Source organism: Populus trichocarpa, chromosome 15 (assembly GCF_000002775.5).
Source record: "Populus trichocarpa isolate Nisqually-1 chromosome 15, P.trichocarpa_v4.1, whole genome shotgun sequence".
Lineage (NCBI taxonomy): Eukaryota > Viridiplantae > Streptophyta > Magnoliopsida > Malpighiales > Salicaceae > Populus > Populus trichocarpa.
The window spans coordinates 13468061-13483265 of record NC_037299.2 but is presented as its reverse complement, the minus strand read 5'-3'; the positions used below and the strand labels follow the sequence as shown (position 1 = coordinate 13483265).

General features: G+C 35.6%; 1 long non-coding RNA gene across 2 annotated transcripts; it reads right to left on the bottom strand.

Moving 5' to 3' along the window:
* Positions 1 to 3259: 3259 nt before the first annotated feature.
* Positions 3260 to 14096, bottom strand: LOC18105962 (uncharacterized). Of its 2 annotated transcripts, none has more exons than XR_008057520.1 (3): positions 13963 to 14096; positions 3668 to 3848; positions 3260 to 3489 (listed from the first exon to the last, which is right to left on the bottom strand). It is a non-coding gene; the product is annotated as an uncharacterized LOC18105962 (long non-coding RNA). The 2 variants fall into 2 exon arrangements; XR_002978025.2 differs by lacking the exon at positions 13963 to 14096 and adding an exon at positions 3947 to 4065.
* Positions 14097 to 15205: the final 1109 nt, after the last annotated feature.

The window sequence follows — 15205 nt, the reverse complement described above, 5'->3', positions numbered from 1 at the left end:
TCTGAAAGATCATTAGCAACCCATCCTTAATCGATGAACTTGATAAATTAATCATGTAAAAGACTAGTAACTTAATTATGGAAAAATAACTTTACCTTGAGATTGGTAGGTATTGTGGTGACTCATTATTTGAAATATAGACCTCACAGTAAGTAACTTATACCTAGCTAGCTAGGAAAATGTATGTTATGGATAGCGTTGAAGATACTCTACATATTTTTGCTCCCTACTCTTGATCAGTTTATATAGCAGCATCCTTCCCCTCCATGTTCAGCACCTCGGCATCATGTATGTGTGAATGCCCTTCGATCATGACAAGCTGTTCATCCTCCATGTGGGTCACCATATTCCTGGCCAATCAAGCAGGTGATGTTAGTGCGTGTGTGTGTGAAACACTATTAACAATTATTGTACTCATGATATCTTTATTTCTGTGGTTGTGTTGTGTTTTGTGCATGGAGCCGCTAAAAAAGTTAGAAAAAGTAAGAAAAATCAGTTTTTATGATTGAGTTTGGTATATAATTGGTTGTACCCAATCTTAACATCAACTACAACCATTAAAATAAACACATCCTAAGATTTCTAGATGTTTTACGCAAAACCTAAGTCATTAATTTTAGTTTTGTTAATGTTGATGAATGCAAAGAAAATTTTTAATTCATTTTGGCATATGTATAGTTGGAGATTATTCAATTTTAATGGTGTCTTACTAGAAATTTTTTTAAAAAAAACATGAAATCTTTTATTTTTCTGCACGACCTGAAATATATGACTAGTTCGGAATAATATTATCTTCCAAGAAGGTACTGCAGATCTTGGTTTCTACTTTAGCTTGATCCTTCACTGTCTCTTTTACTGGTTGGAGTCTTATAATCACCGGTCCACATATTCGAGATATGATCTTCTAATCAATGCAAATGACATTAAATTTTGGTGTCTTGGACACTTATAAAAAAATAAAATTAACTAAGCATATACACTTAGTTAATGGTGTCTTCGACAATTAAAAATAAAATAAAATTTAATATTGGTGTCTTGGAAAAACATATAAAAAAAATTAACTTTTAGTGTTTTTTTTTTTTTCAGATTCAAACTCAACATGTTAATATATATGAAGCATATACAGTTATCAATTACCACCTAAGCTCATAGTTTTGAACCCCGGCCCGGCGGGTTGACCTGGGAACCGGCTAACTTGAGGCTGGAACCGGGTCGAGTTTAAGAAAAAATAGGGAAAAACAAACCCCTGGGCGACCCGGCGACCCGGCTGACCTGACAAGACTCGATCAAAAATCCAGTTGCAACCCTTTGACTTTTTTTTTATTTTACTAAAACGATGTCGTTTTGATTTAAAAAAATAGACCCGGGCGACCCGGTCAAAACCAGGAACCCAGACCTTGGACCGGACCGGGTTTAAAAACTATGCCTAAGCTAACACCTCTCTAATCTCCTCTAATTTAATTGCAATAACACCTAGTCGCAACCCTTCAAAATAAATAAACAAATCTCAAAGAAATTAACCCACTACTAAGAAATAGCTCAACCTTTAAAATTAAAAAAATAAAAAATCCCAAAGATTGCATAGCATCACATTTGAGATTTCCATGCAGGAGGTTTTGATGTATTGAATTTGGACCGCGTGAAAAATTTAATAGATATATTTTTAGATTAGATAAACAAGTTCCAATCTAAGATGATTTATTTGATAAAATTGGACATTGTACTTGCACATTGCTACAATCAAGTTTATAAAATCTCTTTAAATTTTAATTAATTTAAATAAAATTAAGTTAATGAAATTAAAATAAATCAATGCAATGAGAATTTCTAATTAAATATGTATTTTATAGTATTTAACATCATATTTCTTTTTATTTTTGAGTTTAAATATATTATTATGAATTAATATGTTTATTTTGATAAATAAATAAATGCAAATACACAATCAATTATTTATATTACTAGAAAATTTAATTTTAAAAAATCAATAATCAAAAGAAAACAAGAATCAACAACGACAACAACAAAAATATACTTGACCAATTTATATATTAAAATCTCCATATATTCTCAACAAGATTCTTAACTTGTGTTATTATTATTTAACATCAACTCAGTTATGAATCATTTTTTTTTAATATATGTCAAAGATTCATGACAAATTTTGAGGTGTGTCATGTTAAAGCAATTCAAATTAACACAAAAAATACAAACATAAAAAAAAAAAGCTAGAATTCTCATTAATCTGTTTATTCTAAGTGTATGTTTTAACCTAAATATATAAATATTATATATACGCTAAACTAAAAATATTATTTTACTTTTAATAAATAAAATAAGATAAATATATTTCTTAACATCCATTACCTTGAATATTTGTGAAGTGAAGTGTGTTTGAGATTGTAGTAAAATTTATATTTTAAAATTTTTTTTGATTGAAAATATATTAAAATAATATATATATATTTTTTATTTTATAAATTTTATTTTTAATATCAATATATCAAAATAATTTAAAAATATAAAAATAATGTAAAACTATTTTAAAAAAAAAGGTGTACCACGTATCAGAAACACTACCAACGGTCCGATGTTAGATTGAGTTTTGAGATACATCTTCTAGCGGTGTGGAACTGCGTTAGGTGTGTTTGAGAATGCTATGCAAATTGCGTTTTCAAAAATTTTGATTTTTTTTAAAATAAATTTTTTTAATGTTTTCAGATTGTTTTGATATGCTGATGTAATGATTTTTAAAAAATAATTTTGATGTATTTTTAAGCAAAAAACACTTTGAATTATCATCACTTCTACAATTCCAAACAAGCTCCAGTAGTGATGGATGCATGCTGCTTCCATGGAGGAATGGAGGTTGGGAGAGAAGGGTTAATTATGTTGATTCACCTTTGCTTGTTACGGGTTTTGGTGTGTTTTTGGGAGGTTGGAGAAACTTTATTGTGTTCCTTTTCTTTTGGTCCGGGCATGATGGTGGATAAGAGAGTATTTTCATGTCTCTGTGATTTTTTTTCTATCTAATTCTCTTTTACAATCCCTTCTCATGAAATTCTCTCCTGAAATCTCTTACTGTGTGTAACCATTTATTTATATTGGTGTAAATTCTGAGGTGTAATTTATATTGTCTTGGAATTAATGTTAACATCTTTATACCATTTTTAATTATACATATATAACGCATTTGACAAAAAAAATAAAAATGATAATAACATAAAATTCACATGTAATAATATAAAGTCCAGATTAATTTGAAAGAAAAACACCATTATTGTTGCATATTTAATTGAAATAATTAAAATTCACATTACATGAAAAAGATAATATATTACATAAATGGATACAAAACAAATTAGGTCAATTTTCCACAAGAATTCCCAGAGATGTGATTGAGTAATGATGACTCACACTCATCAAAATCAAATACCGGAGAGGCAGTGGCAGCAACAATACAGACAACAACACAGACAACGACGCCAACTGTGTAAAAAAAAAAAAAGAATAAAAAAATCAGATATATATGCATGTAGTATTTAATATATATATATATATATATATATATATATATATATATATATATATGCGCGTATGCTCGTGTGTGCGCACAATATTCATTTAGATCCACAATTAGGAGAGTTATGAAATGCTGAATTACTACCATTTATGCTTCTTTTTTTCAGGAGGTGGTGGCTGTTGAGCACCGTTATTCGTAGGGTGACTAGCTGCAGGTGGTTCAACATAAGGACCTTGATGATACCCTTGAACTGGTGGTGGATAGGAATATTGTGGTGGTGGAGGAGGAGGAGGATGCGCCTGATGGCTCGGTGGTGGATATGCTCCTAAAAGATCATTAGCAACCCATCCTTAATCGATGAACTTGATAAATTAATCATGTAAAAGATAGACTAGTAACTTAATTATGGAAAAATAACTTTACCTTGAGGTTGGTAGGTATTGTGGTGACTCATTATTTGAAATCTAGACCTCACAATAAGTGACTTATGAAGCACCTTAATTATACCTGGCTAGGAAAATGTATGTTATGGAAGATACTCTACACATACTTGTGCCCATAGCTACTCCTCAGTTTATATAGCAGCATTCTTCCCCTCCCGTGCTCAGCACCTCGGCGCCATCATGTATGTGTGAATGGCCTTCATGACAAGCTGTTCATCCTCCATGTGCTTCGCCATATTCCTCGCCAATCAAGCTGGTGATGTTAGTGTGTGTGTGAACACCGACACTATTAACAACTATTGTCAACTTAGGATATGGTTATTTTTGTGGTTGAGGTTGGGTTTTGTGTATAGTGTCACTAAAATAGTTAGAAAAAACAAGAAAAATTAATTTTTATAATTAAGTTTTGTGTATAATTAGGTTCTATTCAATCTCAACCTTAATCACAACCATTAAATCAAATACACCCTAGATGTTTTACACAAAACCTAAATCATTAATTTTAGTTTTGTTAATGTTGATGAATCCAAATAATTTTTTTTTTCATTTTGGCATATGTATAGTTGAAGATTATTCAAATTTAATGATGTCTTACTGGAAATTTTTGAAAAAGAGCATGAAATCTTTTATCTTTATGCACAACTTGGAATATATGACTAGTTCCGAATAATATTATCTTCCAAGAGATCTTGGTTCTTGTTTTAGCTTGATCCTTCACTGTCTCTCTTACTAGTTAAAGTCCCACCAATTTGTATATTCGAGATTTGATCTTATAATCAATATAGATGACATTAAATTTTAGACAAATCAATATAGAATTTACTAATATTTTGATTTGTTTTGTCCGTTTTTCTTTTTCATATCTCAATATAAGTTTTCTCATTTTCTTTTTATGACTATATATTGCCTAAATAACCATGTTTTTATGATAAAATTAATGATTATAAAAACAAATATAAAATTTAATGGTGTATTGGACAATTATATATAAAAAATATCTTTTAGTATTTGTGTGTGTGTTTATATATATATATATATATATATATATATATATATATATATATATATTTCAGATTCAAACTTCAAACTCAACATGTTAATACATATGAAGCATACACACTTATGAATTACCACCTAAGCTAACACCTTAGCACCTCAAAGATTCGACCATATGTAGTCTATTTCTTAATTTCCATGCATTTGGTTTTCAGCTTTTGCATTTTATGATTTTTATTTTTCTTTCCAACTTGACATTACAATTACGAGTTAATGATATCCGGAAAATCCAAGTTATTTAAAAATAAGAAATAAAGTCAATCTTAAGACCGAGTCCAAGAGTGGTTGGATCTATGACGCGTCTAAATCCATGATTTTTTAACAAGAGTTAAAAATGAGCTCGAGCTTTATTAATTTATATTTTATTTTGGAGACCAATAAATCGTGATCCGTCAGGAGTGTACGTAAGCAAGCATGACGCATACACACAGCTTCTGTCAGTTCTCATCTAGCCCGGGATGGGTTTATAAGAAGCATAAAATATAAATTATATAATGGTTATGAAAAAAACGTGAGGGTTTGCATATACTATTATATTGTTAATTAATTCTTGTGAAAACATTTTATTTCCTCTCCCTTTTATTTCTTATTGAAACTAGTTGAGGGGTCAACGCGTACACGCTGTTTCTGTTTGATTCCGCATTGACTCAGGTTATATAACAATTTCTTAGATAAATCTAATAATTTTGAATAGAAAAAAATATAAAATCTTTAAACTAAATAAAAATAACTAAAAGAATATTTATTTATTTTTTATAAAAAAAACTCCTGCATAGCGTATGATCCATCTTTTGATTAAAAAAATGCTATTTATGGTGCCACACATGCTAATTCATTGTCTCTTTAGCACCATCGTGGAAAAATACACTGCTACGACGTATCTTGGGTACGTAGCTACAAGGAAACAACCAAAATGTCTAGTCTTCTTCTTTTTCTTCTTCTTCTTCTTCACTTTTGTGTTGCCAGGAAACCTCATTTTAGTTGAATAAGCTTTGAGCTCGTATACGTAAGAATTCTTGGTAATCTGTAGACTGATGAACTGCGACCTCCTGAAATTCAATACATGGCTTGACGCAGCAGAAAACAGTAAATGAATAAGTCAACCCGGCTGCTGAAATTCAGTTGCCTTTGAATTTCGGGTGATCCCTCTTGAGCATGTATGCTTCCGCTACTTGTTCTACATCATGGCTGATGGTTCTAAGCTATATATATATATTAACCAAAGTTATTGGGATTTGAACGTCAAACATTGATCTGCTGATCACCAGAAAGAAATGTGCCCAAGAGCCTGAAAATCTCTTATAGTATGTGTCAAGATTACATAAAAAATCGCAATAACATATCAGGATTTCACCTCTCTAATCTGCTCTCATTTAATTGTATTATAGAATGTACTTATATAGGAAATATTGTATATAGGAAATATTATAGATATATTCTTGTGTAGTAACCTCCACCATTACTATTGTATATTGCCCTACATATATATATAGAAAGGGTTGGCTAACCATTAGGTTAAACCTCCCAATTATTCTCATCTTGGTATCAGAGCTTTCTGCCGTCAAAATTCTTTTCTCCTTTCCTCCCTTTGCAGCCGGCCCTCTCTTTACTTTCTCTACATGGATTCTACAGCTGCCGCCGACTTCTCCCTCTCCATAGGTGGTGCAGCACAGCCGGCCAACCATCCCCAAGTTGCTGCCGCTGGTGCCTTTTCTTCCCCACAGCAACCTCCACTTGCAAAGCTTGTCTCTGATTCTTCCTCCCAAGTCCCTACCGTTCCTTTACCTCTCATGGGAACCCACACTACAACTATTGTTCTTTTAGCGAACACTCACCAAGTTGTTTCACTAAAACTTACGAATACAAATTATCTCTATTGGAGAATGCAGATGAAGCCATATCTCCTTGGTCAAGGTGTTTTTCACTTTGTTGACAGCTCAATGCCGTGTCCTCCATCTCATATTTTTGATAGCTGTGTTGATTCTTCCTCTATCATTAGCAATTGTGTGGGTAATTGTCCTCTTGCTCTTCAGCACATGCTTATATCTTGCAGCTCTTCTAAGCTTACCATTCTGAGAGCGTCTTCGGCTAAGTTTACAGGTACTTGCCATACCTTTCACTCACCAGAGTCATTAAAGCACACCCTTGCTCACATTAAATGATCACTTCAATTAGATGATCAGTCACATCACATCTGAAGAGTGTTAACACTTGTCTCTGGGAAAACATTCCCCTTCGAGCGTATCAACCATGTTATGTCCGGAATGATTTTTTAAGGTCTCACATCAAGGCTTACAACACCCCCTCAAACGGAAATTTCTATTTTTAAGTGCGACAATTATTATCTGAGTATCTCAATATGGTCATGAGCTTACTACTCTTCCAAGAGTCTACTCATCCCGGAGTTGCGTCTGCTCTCTATTCCACCCTAGGAACCACGCCTTACTTCTCCGTGAGTCTCCCGCTCTTAGTCTTAAGAGTCCAGGTAGCTCTCCACCTTTAACCATGAGGGCAACCCATTAAAGGTTGATTCATATCTGTCTTCATACTCTGAGTATTACAATGCCATTTCTGAGCTCACCACCTTGACAAGAGTTAACTTGTTCCCGAAACCTGCGCATGCCCACTGCTCATTCTTAGCAGTCGCATCTTAATGCTCCACAAGTCACCCACTTATTGTCCAAGGCAAATGTCTTCTAGCTCATTGATATTTAGCATGGGGGCAATATCCATGAAAGTCAATCCTGTAGTTGTCTCCATACTCATCATAGCCACTTCATTGGCTATCCATACACCTGTCCACTTATATCTAGCCATCACATTGGCTTTGGGGTGTTCTGAACTAGGGCTTCTATCATGGTGATCACACCTTCTTTAAGGTGTCTTCACTCGTTGTCATGGGGTGGTCTGAACTTGGACTCATATTGTGGCCCTTACACACCTTCCATCTAAGGTGTCTTCGCCTTTCATAGACGGTCACATCCTCTTTCAGCTGAGATGCTTTAAAGTGGGTCTAAAATTCTCTACCGCCATGTGGATTACGGGAGAAATAACTGCTGTTGTTACCCAATTTTTGACCCCACCTTTTTGATAAAGTTTTCAGAAAATTCAAAAATAGTGAAAAACAACGAAAATCCAAAAAATATGTTTTTAATATATTTGCATCGTTTTTATCATTTTCAACGTCGTCTAAAAAAGAATTTAAATTTTCAAAAGTCTTTCGAACGCGTTTGACTTTTCACGCGTCATTTTTAAAATTATTGATTTTTCTTATTGAGTCGACATTGATATTGCTCGTTTAAAAAAATACAAGAAAAAACAAGAAAAATCAAAATTTATAAAAAAAAGAAAGTTGAGGGATCAATTTTAAGACCCATAGGCAATATTTTACCTATAAATATGGGTCCATAACTCACACAAATGAGGGGGGAAAGGGCAATTTTGAGATAAAAAAAACCAAAACCTATCTCTTTCACACCAAGCCGCCGCTCCCTAGGATCCAAAAACCTTTTTACTCCCTCCCCTAAGCGGCTGACTTCCCAGCTGCAAAAAAAAAACAACGGCCGCCCCCTTCCCTCTGCACACAAGCCTCCCTTCTTCCCCTTACAGGAGCTAAACCTTCAGCCCCAACCATACTCTCCCCTCATCTCACCAGGGCTGCTCCTTCACAGCCGGTATTCCCTTAGCCACTATGAACGCCACCTCCGGCCACAACCCTCATTTCCACAGATCTTCCCTCAACAGCTATTCCCATCTCCACCACAGCTTCAGCAGCCACAGCCGGTTTTCACCGCCAGCAGCAGCGCCGGGACCACACTCTTCACCTTCTCCTTCCGGCAGCGCCCGCAGACCCAACAACCTCTAGCAGCAGCCTGAACACTATAGCGCCGCCTGCAGACCAGCAACCGGATCCCATGCCTCCTCCTTGTTGACAGTGCCTAAAGCAGAGGAGAAGACGGAAACCGCAGATCCAAAAAAAGAGACCGAAATAGATCTAAAAAGAAAGAAATAAAATCAACTGCTGTTTGTGTGTTTTTCTCCTTTTGCAGGTGACAGGGATTCTCACTGACGATAGGAAAGTGAAGAGGGGAGGGAGCCGTTCCAGATCGCCCTGTCATGTGGAGTTTCTCGCGGCGGCGCGTGAACCCACGTGCCGCCAATGGCAGTGGCGTGTGAAGGGGATGCGCCGCCACTGTTCCAGCACTGTTCAGGCAGTTCCAGAAGTGTTCCTCTGCAATTCCTGGAGTTTTAGGGTCTATTTTGTAAATTTTAAATTGTTAATGTAATTTTGGTTTAGTTGTTTTGAATTTATATTTTGTATTGTGGATGTAAAAAGAAAAGGAAAGGAAAAAAAGAAAAATACAGTAAAGTGAATGTGTGTTTATATTTGTTTTATGTATGTTTTGTTTTATAGTTTATTTTTATGATAAAATTGCAAAGAGTAAAGAAGAATTTAATATTTTGATTTGCTCATGGTTAAAGATTATGAACTTACACGTAAGTCGTATTTCTAATAATCGATAAAAGAACAAAATTTTTAAAACTTCTTTAACACATCAAAGCCACGAAGTAGCTTACCTCAGGTAGGGTACGTTAGGGGTGTTAATACCTTCCCTAACCACAATCAGTTCCTTACCCGTGAATCTCTAACAAGACTAGTGCACCTGGGTTTCCTAGCAGCCCTCAATTAAATACTAAGTGGCGACTCCTAACGAATCAAAGCATTAACGAAATTGAAAAAATCGCCAGTCAACGCCGCGCGGGTAATGTGCGACAGAAGATAACAGCCACTAATTACATAGAAAGAGAAAATTATGATATACTCCTCGCAATCCTCCATCTTGATTTCTATGTTTGGAGTTTCTATGCCTTTCTACTTGATAGCTCCACCCACACCAACTCTCTTTTGGTGTCTTCGTCTTTCATAGGCGATCACACCCCTTTAATTAGGTGCCTCTACAACATCTCATCTTTCCATCCTTGCATGTATTGGAAAGGTCCTCGCATGTTGCCTTTATCAAGAGCACAAGAGATTTCCCGTTGTACAACTTTTCATATAGTCTCTGCTTTGAGCTTCATCTGGGAACACTTTTTCTCCTTGCACCTGTTGTCTCATTACAATACCTCGTTAGATCTTATAAGTACTCCTGCATAATTTACGTGTGCCCTCATGCAATTTCTATTCTCCAGATTTCTCCATATTCCTTGCTTATATTTGACAACAACTCATCATGTCATAAAACCTATCCAAGTCAAAATAGGGTGCCAATCTTTACCTCCTTTGTTGTATTTCTCTTCTATTATCAGGGTCTTCATCAATTCTCCCTTCGAGAAATCATAGTCACTGAATCTAACTTCTTTGGAGAAATCACCACTCTATCAGATCCTTGAACATACAGAACCCAACTGTTCTCCTTTGCCATTGTCTTGCTAGTCTTCAACCGTTTCATTACAAACTGCTATATATACAAAAATAGTACCGTATGGATAATCCTTCCACTAAACAAGTTCCCAAGAAAGATTGGAGGGGTCACACCAGTCCCGCTTAAAACCTAATCTCCTAGCCATAACTTCTTAGGCCATATCTATCCATCGCACTGTCTTTCTGTATATACAACCATTTGCTAGCTTTGTTGCGGCTTTCCTTTACAAGTGATCTGGAATATCCTGGTTTTATCCTGATTTTTAAATATCTGACGAGACTACTAGTGCTTAGATTCGTCAAGATTGGTCTTCATCATTTTCCACTATATACCTCTAATTGTCAACTTGATCGGGTGTCTAGAGTGTCCTAATTTTGTGCCTTCCTTCAAGGCAATTCAAAACTCCCCACTTAACAGTTAAACACACATAATTGGGCAAACATGTGTGACTTCTTCTTCTTCATCTCCATCGACCACCATGATGACCTTCAGATGCCTCATGATCGGACAATCTCTCTTTAATAATTCACCACCATCATTTTTGATCTCAATCTCAATGATCGGACCGTATCATTGCATCCGGAACGATCAAATTAGCTGGAAACAAGTTTGAAATCGTCTAAATCGTATTTCAGACGGCTAAGATTTGATCAAAACAATTCTGGCCTAATGAACGACCCAGATTCAATCTCAGATCTGGTTGCACGTAGGATCAGCTACACTAGTTCCTGTCCCTCGGCTCGCGTCTCAGCTCCAACTCGGCTCGGCTCAACTCAGCTTGGCTCACGACGGATGACGTGGTAGGTGAGGGTTCCTTGTGCTGACGTGTCAAATGACTGGGCGCTGATATGACATGACAACTGTGCATGCTGACATCACAATTACATCATGCTAACATCATCCTAATCTGGGCTAGCCACGTGGATCGAGTCAATTGGTATTCGGGTGGGGCCAGCCCATCCGGGTGAAGAAAACGCGTGGGGCGCGTCTGCGCGCGTGGACAGCCACCTTGTCGATGCGTGGTGGCGAGTGCGGGCATGTCAGATGTCCCATTTCGACGTTGTTTTCACTGTTGGCTTCGTCTCTTCCTCCTCTACACAGTGATATGGTCAAAACACCATTTTGACAACTTTTATTTTTGAGCAAAAATCAAACACCACTTTAAACCATGTGCTCTGATACCAATTGTTAGGGATTCCGGCTCCCTTATGCGTGGACCGGTGGTGTTCTGATAGTTGCCCATTGAAGGCTTAACACACTAAGACACAATATTTAACGTGGTTCGACAAATCGCCTATATTCACGGGAGAGGATTATATTATTAGAGATAGAGAAAGGATACAATATATACAAATACATGGAAGATGATGATTACTTCACTCAAACTTAACTCCGAGCTTTCATTGCTACACTTGCAGCTGCTGCCCTTGGCAGCCCCTCTTTCCCCTTCTTCTTTCTTTGCTTTGCTCTCACTCTCTCTAAAATTATGCATCTTTTATAGGCATCAATGGTAAGCTTCTCCAACACATTTGTCAACATTGATGGGACAAGAAAGCCATAAAACATGACACCAATTATGACACAAAATATGTTTCCACTGGGTATAGTGGTGGGGTATATTGCCATAATAGCAATTTCCTAACAGTATTCAATTAAAATATATAACAGAAAAAGAATCTTTGAGCCAGATTCAGAACTTCCATCAAATGCCCCCTAAAAATGTTTTGATTTTCTTGCCTACTTGTAGTCAAATTGCTTTTTTAATCCTGCTGAGTAGTTAAGTGATCAAGAATCAGAAGGTGGATCTCTCGTGTTTTGGATGCTGTAAATCCTTCAAGTGATCAAGTATCTACTGAGTACTCTCAATATCAAAATATTTGAATCTTATAAATGTATTTAGTGATTAACAGTCATGTCCTCAAATTAAAGATTGTTGTTGCCTTCTTCCTTTCTCTTGGATCTTATCTTCTGATGCTGTCGCTGTCGTTAAAAGGAGCTGATGACTTGGTCGGTTTTGTGTTGTTATGAACGTAGGAGATAAAGACACGAGTGCTGGTGTTTTTGTGACTTCTCATCTGAGACCAGTATTGTTGCAGCTGCTATGGAAGGAGGAGTTGAAGATGTTGGAACCAGTGCCGGACTGAGAAGATAAAACTTGTTCTGTGAGTGTCGGTTAAAACCTCTGATATGTCTAAGCCATGCTCCCATTCTTTAAGCAAGTAATTTCATACGGAAGGAAGAAAACTTGCTGCTACTGGTGGCGGTGAAGTAAGGTGGTTACTCGGTGCTGCTGTGGTTGGACTGCGTTCTATCACAGGAACGGACAAGGTGAAGCTGTTGTCTGCTAGACCGAGATGCTGCCAGAGCTGGAACCAGCTGCGCTAGACTGATCACGGTGTTGCACAAGAGAAGATGAAGTGCTGGTGGAGGTCACGATGCATGCTGCTTCCATGGAGGAATGGAGGTTGGGAGAGAAGGGTTAATTATGTTGATTCACTTTTGCTTGTTGCGGGTTTTGGTGTGTTTTTGGGAGGTTGGAGAAACTTTATTGTGTTTCTTTTCTTTTGGTCCGGGCGTGATGGTGGATAGGACAGTATTTTCATGTCTCTGTGATTTTTTTTCTATCTAATTCTCTTTTACAATCCCTCTTCTCATGAAATTCTCTCCTGAAATCTCTTACTCTGTGTGTAACCGTTTATTTATATATTGGTGTAAATTTTCAGGTGTAATTTATATTGTCTTGGAATTAATGTTAACATCTTTATACCATTTTTAATTATACATATATAACGCATTTGACAAAAAAATAAAATGATAATAACATAAAATTCACAGGTACTAATATAAAGTACAGATTAATTTGAAAGAAAAACACCATTATTGTTGCATATTTAATTGAAATAATTAAAAGTCACATTACATGAAAAATATAATATATTACATAAATGGATACTAAACAAATTTGGTCCATTTTCCACAAGAATTCCCAGAGATGTGATTGAGTAATGATGACTCACACTCATCAAAATCAAATACTGGAGAAGCACTCGCAGCAACAATCCAGACAACAACACAGACAACGACGCCAACTGTGTAAGAAAAAAAAAGAATAAAAAAATCAGATATATACGCATGTAGTATTAATGTATGTATATGTATATGTATGTATGCGCGCATGCTCGTGTGTGTGCACAATATTCATTTAGATTCACAATTAGGAGAGTTATGAAATGTTGAATTACTACCATTTATGCTTCTTTTTTTCAGGAGGTGGTGGCTGTTGAGCACCGTTATTCATAGGGTGACTAGCTGCAGGTGGTGCAACATAAGGACCTTGAGGATACCCTTGAACTGGTGGTGGATAGGAATATTGTGGTGGAGGAGGAGGAGGATGCGCTTGCTGGCTCGGTGGTGGATATGCTCCTGAAAGATCATTAGCAACCCATCCTTAATAGATGAACTTGATAAATTAATCATGTAAAAGACTAGTAACTTAATTATGGAAAAGTAACTTTACCTTGAGGTTGGTAGGTATTGTGGTGACTCATTATTTGAAATCTAGACCTCACAATAAGTGACTTATTAAGCACCTTAATTATACCTAGCTAGGAAAATGTATGTTATGGAAGATACTCTACACATATTTGTGCCCATAGCTACTCTTCAGTTTATATAGCAGCTTTCTTCCCCTCCCGTGCTCAGCACCTCGGCGCCATCATGTATGTGTGAATGCCCTTCATGACAAGCTGTTCATCCTCCATGTGCTTCACCATATTCCTCGCTCGCCAATCAAGCTGGCGATGTTAGTGTGTGTGTGAACACCGACAGTATTAACCACTATTGTCAACTTAAGATATGGTTATTTTTATGGTTGAGGTTGGGTTTTGTGCATGGAGTGACCAAGAAAGCTAGAAAAAACAAGAAAAATTAAGAGTTTTGTGTATAATTAGGCTGTACTTAATATCAATCATTAAATCAAATACATCCTAGATGTTTTACACAAAACCTAAGTCATTAATTTTAGTTTTGTTAATGTTGATGAATCCAAAGAAATTTTTTTTTTCATTTTGGCATATGTATAGTTGAAGATTATTGAATTTTAATGATGTCTTACTGAAATTTTTTGAAAAAGAGCATGAAAGCTTTTATCCTTCCGCATAACCTGGAATATATAGCTAGTTCAGAATAATATTATCTTTCAAGAGGGTACTGTAGATCTTGGTTCCTGCTTTATCTTGATCCTTCACTGTCTCTCTTACTAGCTAAAGTCTTACCAATTTGTATTCAAGATCTAATCTTCTAATCAATACAGATGACATTAAATTTTAGACAAATCAATATAGAATTTACAGATATTTTGATTTGCTTTATATGTTTTTTTTTTCATATCTCAATGTAAGTTTTCTCGTCTTCTTTTTATGGTTATATATTGCCTAAATAACTATGTTGATTATAAAATTGATGATTATATATATATAAAAAAATTTAATGGTGTCTTGGACAATTATTTAAAAAAAATATCTTTTAGTGTTTGTGTGTGTTTATATATATTTCAGATTCAAACTCAACATGTTAATTTATATGAAGCATACACACTTATTAATTACCACCTAAGCTAACACCTTAACACCTCAAAGATTCGACCATATGTAGTCTATTTCTTTCCATGCATTTGGTTTTCAGCTTTTGCATTTTATGATTTTTATTTTTCTTTCCAACTTGACATTACAATTACGAGTTAATGATATCCAGAAAATCCA